Below are 13,683 nucleotides of genomic sequence, written 5' to 3' on the forward strand. Positions count from 1 at the left end.
CCATGGTTATCTCCCCTTTCTGCTGCTCGAACTTCATTGATTTCGTTAAGTCGAACTTCACAAAATTTGAAAAATATTACTTTTTAAATTTCAAAAGTGTGCTCTTTTGATGTTATTATACCGTTAAACTGTACATTTAAATTTAGTTTTGTCTCAATTTTCAGCTCGCTTTTACTTAATTCAACTTATTGAATCTAAAGGGGTACACATTGTAATCTGCTTTATGTTTTGGGTAGGGGTAGGTTTTTCACTGCAAGAAAACATTTAGACATATTATAATTTTTTGTCCTACCGTCAAGCAGAAACGCTGGTAAAAAGTAATTTAAGTTTTAAGTAAGTTCAACTATTACATTTAACGATACACATTCCATAAAATTTTTACATTTTCGGCAGTTGTTTAGTTTAAATTGAAATTTGTCATACTTTACAGCAAATTAATCAAGTCATTTGTATTGATAATGAAAAAGTAAAAATTGGGGGTCTCGGAAATTCTATACAGAGGGTCAACAAGGTCTTTTTTCCATGAGTTCATGATGAAAGCCATTAAACTTCTGAAGTGATGACTTTCGCAATATAATCATATTCCAGAAGGGTTATTGTAAGAAGTCAAGCACGGTACAAAACGTTTGCGTAGTTTCGGCAAACTTCGAAAAAATCATAAAGAAAGCGTGTTCTTCCTTTGTTTTTTCTGAACAATGGAGGCAACATTTTTTGTTTTTTGCCCTTTTCGTCAAATATTTTTAAATTTTGATTGTAAGTAACGTGTCCGTGTTACCGCTTAAATATTTCATATCGAGTCGTGCAACCGAACAATAATACAGAAAAAAATCAATATGCATATTCGACATCAGTGTTACACAATGCCCTGATATTTGTAAATTATCGAAATAATTTTAATAAGTAACCTTTCATGTTAAAACATTGAATATTTAATCGTGCGTTGGAACAGTGAATATAAATTATATATCATTACATGATTTTTTAAATTAAAATACAGAATCGACTTTAGTGTACAAATGGCGCTGATGTCAGCTCTACGGTTAAAAAAATCATCTACTTGAAACAGTTAATTTTTTTCCACAATGGCCAGATTTTAAAGTGGGAGGGTTCTTTTACACCGCCGCATTTTTTTTGCGCCAGTCCCAAGTCAAGAATTTCTAGCCTCTGTACACCTTTAAGTTATTGTTTTATGTTGCTTGAACGTGTGTATAATGTTTTGGGGCATGATGCAGCCTACCCTTTGGTATGAGGATTTCCTCGTCATTCATTGAAGACCAATGAGTTGTACTCAGCTGACATTTTCATCCCGATGTGGTTTTGTCTCTTTGATATAAACATCATACCTAATCCTGTTATATTGAATTATTTTTGATAAGAAATTACCTTTTGATGCACGATATCAATATACCAAACTTCATAATGTATACATATAGATGTTCTGTTTTCCTTTTTTGGCAAAGAAATAGATCAACACACCGAGACGACAAATTTGAGATTCTCAACATCGAACGGACCAATTTCAATTAGAGAACAGTTAATGACTACTCAGTCGACGTCTGATGAACTACTTACACGCACAGCACAGTTACCGTCTAGTGAGTCGAAAATGCCCAGACCGAATACAATTACAGAGAAGTTACAGTCTACTCAGCCGAAGACTGGCAGACTGCTTACACGAACAGCACATTTACAGTTAAGTGAAAGTGAGTTGACAACGTTCGAACCTATAACAGAACAGTTTTTTACTTATCCCATGACTTACGGACTACTTATACGTACAGCACAATTACAGTCCAGTGAGTCGACAACGTACGAACCAATTACAATTACAGAAGAGTTACCGCCTACTCAGTCGACGACTGACGGACTACTTTCATGTACAGAACACTTACAGTCCAGTGAAGCGACAACGTACGTACCAGCTACAAATACAGAACAGTTAATGCCTTCTAATTCGACGAATGACGGACCACTTACAGTTCTGTTCAGTTACAGCCTATTCATATGATGACTTACGTACAGTTTCATCAGAGTTACAGTTCTGTCAATCGACAACGTAATGATCAACTACAAATACATTACGGTTATCGTCGACTCATTCGAAGAAAAACGGTCCACTTGCAAGTACTGCTTAGTCACAATCAAGTAAGTCTACAACGGACCAACGAATAACCATTACAGAACAGTTTCTGCCTATACAGTCGACGACTATATAAAAGTTATTTTCGATTTTGATAATGACAATATCATGTGAAACAAATGAAACCTCGCTTACGCATTTGTATAGGTATTCAACATAGGGATAGAATCATGTATCATCTTTTACATACACTTGTAAAACGGGACAGTGCAAGATTTTTCTTCCTATTTCGACATCGATATTGTTTTTGTTTTGAGTACTTCTTGCATACAATTTAAATTTTAATCCCGAATTTCCTTGGTGTTTGGTTCAGTGCTGGTGATAAGAAGTTATTCTTTGAAGCACCAAAATTTTTATTATTTATAGTTGATATAGATAGTTGTTGTTGTTGTTGTTGTTGTTTTGTATTTAATTTAAAAGTACAAATGAATTTTAGACGTTTTAAACGACTCTTTATGTATTACCTATAAAATTGTTGAACTCAGCAGGATTGATTAAACAAAACCAAATCCGAATTGATGCCAGAATCGGGAGTAACAATTTTGTTTTCTGAAATATGTATGTAGCAAATTTGAGTAAACAAACAACCACATGATATTCTTTTGGTGACAATAATATTTATGAATGATCGTAATGCTTACACCATTTTGAACTAATTTTAGAACACAATTGGTATATAAATTTGTTGTATGATTATCTTGTCCAAATTGAACCAGAAGAAACGATATGATGATAAGTATCTGATGTTTTTTTTTTAATTTTATATGTAGTACAAAGGGGTCTTGGAGAAAGTGTTAAATACTGCTCTGCCTTAATACCAGGCAGAAGCTTATAATTAGTGATTCATACATTTTTTAATCGCAAATACCTTTTGATTGGAAATCCGTCATTAGGCCTCATATAAACTGTATTAAAAAAAATAAAAGTGCAAATGAAAGTTGGCTACTGTTAATATCAAAACTTTCAAAAATTGGTAACGTTCTACGGTAGAAATCATACCAGTTAGAATGTTTACACTATAACCAATCAAAACAATATATAAAAGATCTAAGGAAATGAAAATAAGAACAGTTGTTTGAGGAGGCAACGCAAGTATCTAACAGGCTGCCCATGTAAAAATCGGGCAGATTGTATAATATGAGTTGCACAGAGTAAATTTCATCCCACGAAATATTCTTGTTGAAATGTAATGTATATATCATACGCATGTCAAGAAGTAAAACGTTTGTTGGAAACCGACAATGTATGGAAAGAAAATGATTTAAGTTCTTTAACAAATCAACAAAATTGTGCTTAACTCAAAAAGTTATCCCCCTTTGTTCAACGAATTTTAATGCTTTCTATATAGTTTATTTTTCTTTACTGTTGCAGTTGATTCAACTTTGAAAAATAATGCATTTGTGATATTAAATGGGTAAAACATTTTAGAAAGCAAATGTGTTATGTGCCACTCATTACCTTTCTTTTTTTTGCCTGGAAACAGTTCATTGATTATCTTGATATATGGTTCATTGCCCCGTCCTGGGTCTTATACTGAAACATACCCACTGTAATTCAATGAAGGTTTCATGCAAAAGCTGATTGGTTGAAGTGATATTTTTAATCTGGGACCTGTTGTATTTTACCAAAAGAAGTGGATTTCCATCATAATAGTAGTTATTTTGTGTCTTCTTCTCGCATACTCCTTTTCCCTTCTCATTTTCTTTCTGTGAAGGATTCTGTGAATAACATGATTTTGTACATAATACTCGAAGTATTCTTGGACCAGATCAACTTCCACCTCCTTCCCATTCATTGCAATTGTAATTTGTTGATCAGTTATCATGCACCCTATTTTTACCATACCCTTTTTCCTCTCCAGTACCGTGTACTTTGTGATTGAAAATCCAATTTGTTTCTCCATAAATCCAAACAACAACCTCGTATAATTTGCACAACATGACCTACTGTGAGTTTTTTCATTTGACTTATTCCTAATACGGTGTGCAAAAGTAACGTTGCGAAAGTCATGGTATGCCCATTATGTGGTTTAAGTGTTTGGTACTTTCATGTTCTTTGATGTGTATGTTTATTTCCATTTTCTCGGCTTAATCTTTGGAATATATTCATTTTATGTACAGGAAACTATTAAAAACTATTGACCAAACTATACAACAAACGCGATAGCTATACATTCTTTTTTGTCAACTTTCTTTTCCTCTGTGGCAACATCCCTTAAACACATGCGTATGAAGTTTTCATATCACAACTCTTACTTATGCAACTGCTTGCCATTACTACGCAGATAATTTGTATTGCACATGACGTCTTACAATTAAAACTTTATGATTGAAGTCATCACAACTGAAGTTTTATGGGCGTCCTAACAAACTCCTGGGTCGTTAATTTGTATCCATATTCACCATGAACTCGTGGATTGTTACGGTGTATCCATCTGCACCATGAAAACTGACTTGTTCAACGTGTGTTTTTCTTTCTTCATTCGTCTGTCCTGGACTTGACTATGTTTGAGTAACCTGGTGGGTGTTTCTAGAAAAGCAGAGGATACTAACACTAGCGGTGCACCTGGTCCCCAAGTTTTAAGTGCAGTCCTAGTTGCCCGTTTACTTTTGTTACTTTGTATGTACTTTTTGTTAGTTTATGTTCTTTTGTGTGTGTGTCACAGGCACTTTGGTCCAGAATCTCCAGGAAAAAAATCGAAAATTCATCGTTTAGCAAGTGCAGATGCAAATTAGGCAACTTTTCGCAATATTTACCCTCTCTCAAAACTCATATCTAACAAAGCTTGAAACTTATCCTGTTTTAAAACATTCCTTTGATTTGTCGAGATAAATAATCCTCTTCATGTCCATACTCGCCTATCAACATTAATATTTTCCCAAATAGACAGTTATGTAATCAATAATCGTGTTTGTATTTTTGAATCCAGACAAATTTTTAATCAGGACGAAAGCTGCATCTAAAGCGCAGTGTAAATCAAGGGGAGTTAATTTCCCCATTCCGAGGTGTTCCGTTTTGATGAGCAGTACAGGTAAAATATAGAACGGTTACGAACAAATTAAACTGGCTAATAAATTTGACTTTGGAAACCGAAAGATAAAAACATCGGCGCAAAATAGCTGATGCAAGTGGGGAAAAGAGCGACAAAATAAAATCTGGTTCCCCCTAATATCTAGAGACATTCATTTACCTTTTTTAAATGGCCTTGTAAAATTAAATCGTAGGCAATTATCTGATCTTTGTCAATGGCGTTGAAATATATCTCACAAGTGTACTTAGCTTCGTTGTTTACTAGGTCGTTTTCACCAAATTATCGTAAGTCATCGGGCATTTTTTGATAGGAAAACAATAACGAACTCCTCAGATTGCTGGTAAAAATAACTCCGTTGAATAAGTACAAAAGCGTCCGTCCTGATAAAAAAAATATCGATTTGCGAACAACATCTCTAATTACGATCGCCGAAATATGTAACGCAGGCAAAATTGAAATGAGAAGTAAGATCTTATTAGAAGGAAGCGATAGAGATCAACATTGACTCAACAAATGATATTGAAATGTTGTAATTGAGGGGTTTCCGTTCAAGCAACAAATATTGTGTTTTTAGTACAAAAGAAGTTTCTGGCCTTGTTAGTATGGTAAATATATGAATTTCAGGTGAGGGTCAAAATTGCGAAAATTTGCCAAATGTTTGTCGAAACTTGCTGATGAATTTCCGATTTTTTGGGTAAAAGAATAAAATCAAATCTTTGACATTAGCGCCTGTGGTGTTTTCCACATCTGGTCTTTGTCCCTGCATTACACTGTTGATTTCTGATAGAATCTTGCTCGAATCATGGTTCCATTGATTACTATTTTACATTAGATTATCTCTAAAACACGAGGATGTCAAATTATCAAATTGGATTTCCGGATATATTTCAGGAATTCTATATATATAAAAAAATCGCTATAAATGAGTCTGTAGTGAAAAAATTAAAATAAAAAATGTTGAATGACAGTAAAAAAAGTCCTCATATTATAGTTAAAACGTTTTTTAATTTAGAACGATTCCATCAAATGTTAAAAAAAAATTAAAGGATGACTGTTATACATTTTCGGTCTATAAAGAAATAACCTCAATCAAACGTGGTGCACATTAAATAACCTACGTAGCAGTTGATTTTCAAGTGTGCACCAAGGCCATTGAGGTTATTTCCATTAGACATTAAAATAGAACAGTAACACCTTATCATTTAATTTCAGAATCAACATTTAACAAGTTAACAACAAGGTTGTAACGTCACTGTCAAATACAAAATATGGTCTTGGAGATGATGGACAATTTTTTATACAGTTTGAAAACGTTGTACTTATGAAAATAAATTATATAATGATAGACCTAAAATATCATTTATTATATGTTGTATTGTATATATTACGACCTCTAATTTCGTTCTATTCAGACCTGAGCAATTATCAATTCTGTGTTGCAAAATATTAATTATTGAAATACATAATATAACAAAAAAAAAAAAAAAAAGCAAAATGATAAAGATTGTTCTTTGTGTTAAATAAACTTTGGGAAGAACTTCCACTTGCTAGATCCTTGATGGTTTTTCCCATAGCTTTTCCAACAGTTTTTGCTCCGGAATTGGAATTCCGTCTTCCGCCCCATTGGTTATTTTGACGATAGGATTTGCAGTATGTCACCATACAATGGACTACCAGAAGGATTACTAACTTCATTCTGAAAACGAAAGAAATCAAAACAATAATATTTTGTTTGGTAAGTTTAATATTATATTCTGTATAATAATATTGATACTGATAATCTTACACATGTAATGCATGCTATAATAACAAATACAACAACAACAGTTAGTTGTAAAACATATAAATAAAGCTCTTAAAAGACACCATGATCACATTAAATATAATATGATGACGGTGAAACATTTTAACGCTCCCGAAGAAACATTATTAAAAAACAACTTAGTTTGATAATTTTTGTCAGCTCTGATTTTATTATTTAAACATATTTTATTCAATAAATAAATTGAATCGGATTGGATAGCAGGCAAGGCCTATATATATCCTCTCCATACAAGGCAACATATACAACATGCACTGGCAGATAAAAGATATTCACATGACTTGAAAACACACACACACACACACACACACACACACACACACACACATATATATATATATTATATTCATGCACTTTAAAATTGTATTTAAATTCACATTTTACTCCAAAAAATAATAATAATAGTATTTAAATTATAATGCATAACTTTTCCATTATTTTCAAATTAAACTCTTTTATCTATATTATTTTTATATTTTAGAATATTATCAATATACATTTTTAGTGGAGTCCGAGTTGATCATTTGCTTTTGTTACTTGGTGTGTATGATTTTAGTTACTTTATGTTCTTTGTTGTGCATGTCTGTTTTCCATGTCTGGTATTTATCCCTAGTTTACATTCTTTTGATTACCGTTATAACCTTGGTTCACTTGATTACTCTTTGCTGTTATAATTGTATACAATAGAACTGTATGTGTTATAGCAAAGATTTCCCTGTATTATGGCTGTGCTAATTGCAAGATTTTACGCAAAATGCTTGTTTTGAGAAAAGGAAGTCAGACTTTGCCAACGAAAAAATATATATGAGTGAAAAGTAAATGATGCACTTGAAATTTGTATTAGGTATGTGGCAGTCCTCCTACTAAAGAGGAACATTGAGACCAATCGATGAAGTGGATGCAAAAAAGCAACAATAGGATGATACAGTTTTGCTCAAATAGTTTTTTTTAGAATAAAATGACCGGTATTTGGTCTCTTCATCACAAGATTTTATCATTTTGTTTAAAATACTAAAAAAATAAGGTTTTGACAGATCATCTCTCCATAAAATGTTAATTTTTATTGAGTATTAATGATAACTAACAAGAAAAAAAATCTGTCGCTGAAAAAGACATGCATTTGCATAGTAGTATCAAAGTGCTAAAGATATACAGTAATTGTAGTGTGAAAAATTAATAGAGATGAAACTTTACCGTTTGTTTCATTTTGTTTATTAAAATACCATACATTAAAACCTTGTTGTCTGAGAAACATTCCAACTGAGTGCAAGTAAAGCCCTCAGTCACACAAAAGATTTTGGTCTTTTTTATATTGAAATATCTATATCACATGACCTTGTTATACTTGACTTATTTTCAATATTATGTACAATAGTAAAATTGTGTAAGTAAGGGTATGTTCATAAAGTGTATTGGAAACAATTCCCATTCAACTATTGTTTCTTGATAAAAAAATAGAATGATTTCGGAGTATCACATCTTTGTATGATTTTACATTTTTTTAAGAGAGTTCAGGCAAAATCGAGGCAGTGGGCGGCACATGACAAATTTTGTTTTTAAAACATTTTCACCCATTTCATATCATAAATACATCCCTTCGTAAAGTTGAATGTTGGTTTTGGATTTATTGCAACGATTAATGATAAAAGAATTATATAAATATCATTGAAGTTCATTAAATAAAGGAAGATAATTCTTTAAGTTGAGCAAAATTCATTCGCTTTGTAAGGGAACTTTGAAATCATTGTCTGAGCCATCCATTGTTGATTCAAAACAAACTTTATACTTTTTGACATTCATATGGTATATTTATTACATTGGAACCAGAAATAAAATTTAGCATGTGCCACTCATATCGTAGGATCTGCTTGACATTTCAACGGACAGCTTTGCTTTACATTTTTTCGTTTCTAAAACTGACCCTGAAGATGGGTTTTTTTTTATTTAAAAAAACGCAACATATATTTAGTCACGTCTTCTAAAACAATGCACGTTCAATTTGTGTTAATTACCGGAAGAAATAGAGTGATATTGTTATATAACTGATCTTGTTATAGCCACGTTTTTTACTATTAATAGTTGTTTGCTGACGTTATGTTGTTATAATTTCGTCCTCTGTTAGTTTGTTTTATTTCTTTGAAAAATGTGATATTTTGGTGTATTGTGGGTATATATTATTATCATTTCGAGATGACTGTATCTTTTTTACTACTTGTTTGTCTATTTAACGAATAATAACATCTTATACCAAATAATGTATGCTTTTCTGGACGAGGACGATTGACTGGTTAAAGAGGCGGCCCTTCTCTGTACTAGTCCGAGACACCGAGCCGGATCTTTATTGTGTGACCTTACAGAAGCAAACGCCGCCCATAAGTAGGTATCCAACCCCACTCGGACACGTTTTTTTTTTCCTTACTCTGACCTACATGTAACCAGTCATCACTCTATCCAAATTAAATATCACGTGTTTGTAGGAGAAACAGTAATTATATATGTCTTGTATGAGATTATGACGGGGATTGAACCAAAAACCACCACCCGAACCAACCCAACTACAGGCGACAACGCTACCCGTAGACCACCGAAGCGGTCATATTGTCTCGAACCAGCAATATATGAAGGAGACAATACTTTCTTTGTCAGTCGTAAATCAATAAATGCCATATGATACACACGAAAAAGCAGAAAACAATGTGACGTCATAACTGCGAACTACATTTAAACGTATTACTCCAGATGCTTAACTCAAAAAATTAATTACACTAAACCTATATATACATGTATGTGTAAATAATCATTCCTGTAACTAAGGGAACTTGGTCAGTAATATCTAGGACATGTGATGGTCAAAACTGTCATTCATCCTTTTGTATTGACTTTTAAACCTTAAAAAATACAATTTGCAATGAACGATCGAGTTTTTATCATATACTGCAATGAAAATGCTTTGGTAGTATACCAATATATATTTTACATATGTGAACATCGCTATAAGAAACATGAACATATACCAATGCAGATGTTAAAGAGTCTTAAGCATGCAGTTCATTCAGATACATGAACTGATAATTATTTACCATGAAGAAAACACATGTCGTTGACAAAGTCATCGCGTCAATAACCAATGAAGCATGTTTGCAGACTATTACATGGAATCGCCTTTTTGCTTCATCATATGACATCTTTTTTTTTTTTCAATGATGAAAACATCGAAAACATCAGTGTAAGTCATTTCTTTACCATAGCGGCTATTATAGACGATTGTCCAATTGTTGAGTCTTCTGGATAACGTCTACACTTTTGGTATACACAGAGGCAAATTATCGAAATGTGGGTTAAATTGGCTGGAAGACTAGCGCGAGGATAAGATTCGAAACGATATTGTTAATCTTAAACAAAGTCAATAATTACTTGGGAAGTCGAAATGTTTGAAAAACCTTCAGCTTAGTAGTTCCTCTTATTGAAGCTTGCGGTTTTAAAGGAAGCCTCTTCAAGAAGCTTTAGGGTAGTTACAAGCTACTGGGTTGTTCCGAAACAATAAATTTTCTAGCTAGGGAATGGTTGAATTTTCTAGAGGAGGTGGCTCGTAATAATGATACCAGTAAGTTAGTTTGAAATTCAGTGCTTCTTATACAAGGCGTTCTGGAAGCTAGGCGTTTTCAGTCTTGTTGAATGGTGAGCACTTCCCTAAGAGGCTATATCATTCAGAACTTACGATTAAGGATACTACAGACTCTGTGAGATCGGCCTCATATCTTGACCCACACTTAGAAATCGAAGGTAAAGAAAACTATTGACCAAACTTTACAACAAACGCGATGATTTTTCATTCAGAATATTGCCAACATTCCTTTCATCTGTTGCAACATCCTTTCAGCTCATGCGTATGGAGTGTTCATATCACAACTCATACTTTATGCCAGAGCTTGCGGAAACTACGCATCTTTGTATCGCGCTATAATACTAACAAATAGGCTTCTGAAACAGGATTATATTGCTACAAGATTGAAGTCATTACTACAGAAGTTTCATGGTCGTCATCATGAAGTCGTGGATCGCTACGGTGATTAAACCTAAGTTCTATTAAATGGAACCATTGCGTACATTATATGTAATAGGTTAAGTTCATTTACAATAAAATTAAAATCAAATTAGTTTATTACATTTAAAGAAAGCTCACATGGAGCATAAAAGAACAATGCCAATGCATATATACATAAATATTGAATTTAATTCCTCATTTTCTGTGCATCTTTAGAAAGGCCATGGGTCCTAATTGTCGGTATAAGAAATGTTCGGGTTACATTCTTGTAAAAGATCGGTAGCTTTTTATTAAATGTGTTGGAAGGTTTAGTTAAAAATAACATATTCACAAAAATCAAAGAAATATTTCTAAACGGTACATGTACAAAAGGACAGGTCACTTTATGTTATTTCCATTTTTTTTTGCCTTTTTTGTGTTTTTTTTGTGTTTTTTTTTTGGTAATTTTGACATTATTTCAAACAACATTGCCTTTAACAGGAGTTCATTTAATAAAACTATAACAATAAAGTTTAAAAAAGGTCGCACTTTCCGTAAATCCGTCATTAATTGACACTTTTACCTATTTAAATGTAAACATTTTTATGAAAAATGTTGTGTTTAATGTCTTAAGCAGAGAACTTATATCCCGTTTACTTTTTCAATGAAACCACCGATATATTTACGCAGTTCGTATAACAGCCAATCAAACAAAGACTACTCACTACTAACGGACCTGCCTTATGTTAAATTTAAGGCAATTCTAAATTAAACTCGTTGACATTTATACGCATTTCATATTATATAGGGCCACACAAATCGGGTAATAAGGTGGTGAATACACTTCCATGTTGATATTTTGTCAATACCTCTCCACAAACGTCTGCTTCCAGATTGGCAACTACATTGGTTGTTTGTTGGATCCCAACAACAATGTATTCGTCTTACACATTGTCGTCTACCATTAGTTGTTCTTGGTCTTTCAAGAATTCTTGATACGTGGTAGGGTCTCCGTCTTACACTGGTTTGGATTCTTGGCCGTACACTGAAACTGGTCCGTCGTCCTCCCCAGGATTTGCGGTATGTTACTATACAAAGTACCACCAGAAATATTATTACCTTCATTCTGGAAAATAAAGAAATCAAAACAATTAAATATTAAGTGTTATATTATTTTCAACAGAATATAATTGATAATAATAATAATAATAATAATAATAATAATAATAATAATAATAATGAGTTCGTTGTAAAAAAGATATGAGAATAACTCTAAAGACACCATATGCATGATAAGATTAAATATATAATCGTAAAAGGCATTGTAAAAAGTTATTTACTTTGTTTATAAACATTTGAAAAAATAAATTATATGTCGATCTTGGTAGACATGATATGATAGGCAAGATATATCTTAAATTCTTCGAGTTTGAACAGTATGATAAATCCTAAAATACTAGACTTTTGATGGTTAGGCCGCAGTTATTACAACCGTAGCTTTAGTAACATTTATCTGGAAGAACAGACTAGAAAAAGAAAATTCCGTGTTTGATGTTTTTATTATGTACAATAGATCTGTATGTGTAATAGCACAAATTTCCCTCCGATATGGCTGTGCTAATGATTGCAAAATTGTACGAAATAATCTTGTTTTGAGAAGAAAAAACTTGAATCTGCCAGTAAATTTATATACATTCGCCTAAATAGAAGTCAACAATCACTGTAACCTGTTGGTGGATCGTCAAAAAGGATGCGGAACTTAACAAAAAATTTAAAAAAACGTCCAAATAGGTTCAACATTACCAAATGACGGTAAAAATTATTGTTTTAATTAATTAATTAAATAATTGCCATACCTTAAACGATGTTACCAGTGCAATGTTCTTACTGAATGTAAGTTAAAGCCCTTGTTCAAACAAGAGGTGTAGATATTTTTATATTGAAATATCTGTAACACATGACCTTGTGTTTTACTAATTTGACTAATTTTGAATGTTCTGTATATAATAGTAACATTGTGTAATTCAGGTTCTGTTTGTAAGTAGCTTAAGTATTTGGTTTTAAAAAATCATTTCAATTAATGCTTTTTTATCAAAAAATGAAATGATTTTGGAGTATGACATCTTTTTATAATTTCACATCTGTTTTAAAAAAGTGTCCAGACAAAATCCAGGCAGTGGGTGGCACATGACAAATTTTGTTTTTAAATAGTTTTCCTTTGCTCTTTCGTCTACCCCGGACTTGACTTTAGAAATGCAGAGGAAGCTAACCTTACCGATGCAACTGGTCTATGCTCCCAGCTTTTAGTGGAGTCGGAGTTGCTAATTTACTTTTCTTTGTCTGTTTTCCATGACTGGTCTTCGTCCCTGGAGTACATTTCAACCATCCAATATAGGACATTTAATCATTCAACATTGGGCATTTCAACATGAAAATTTACCTTGCTTATCTAACATCTACAGCTCTTGCAAATGTAATGTATTAATTGGACTAGTTGATGACACAAGGTTTCTGTCATTTTAAGCTGTTTTGAAATGCTGCAAAATTCAATTTTTTTCCAACTTATTTTTCCAGTACTGGAAATTCAATCATTTTTTTCAGTAAGGATAGTTGTCGCTCATTTAACATTACTGCATTCTCAGTTTGTGTACCATATTCTTTTGAAA

At 32.6% G+C, this 13,683-nt stretch overlaps 1 long non-coding RNA gene across 1 annotated transcript; it reads right to left on the minus strand.

Annotated features, from left to right (window-relative positions):
• Positions 1–6,514: 6,514 nt before the first annotated feature.
• On the minus strand, positions 6,515–12,976 carry LOC148602179 (uncharacterized). Its single transcript, XR_015917198.1, has 3 exons — positions 12,874–12,976; positions 8,222–12,143; positions 6,515–6,867 (listed from the first exon to the last, which is right to left on the minus strand). It is a non-coding gene; the product is annotated as an uncharacterized LOC148602179 (long non-coding RNA).
• Positions 12,977–13,683: the final 707 nt, after the last annotated feature.

The sequence above is a fragment of the Perna viridis genome, chromosome 12, assembly GCF_037379345.1.
Source record: "Perna viridis isolate PV_CMFRI_1.1 ecotype Kerala chromosome 12, ASM3737934v1, whole genome shotgun sequence".
Classification (NCBI taxonomy): domain Eukaryota; kingdom Metazoa; phylum Mollusca; class Bivalvia; order Mytilida; family Mytilidae; genus Perna; species Perna viridis.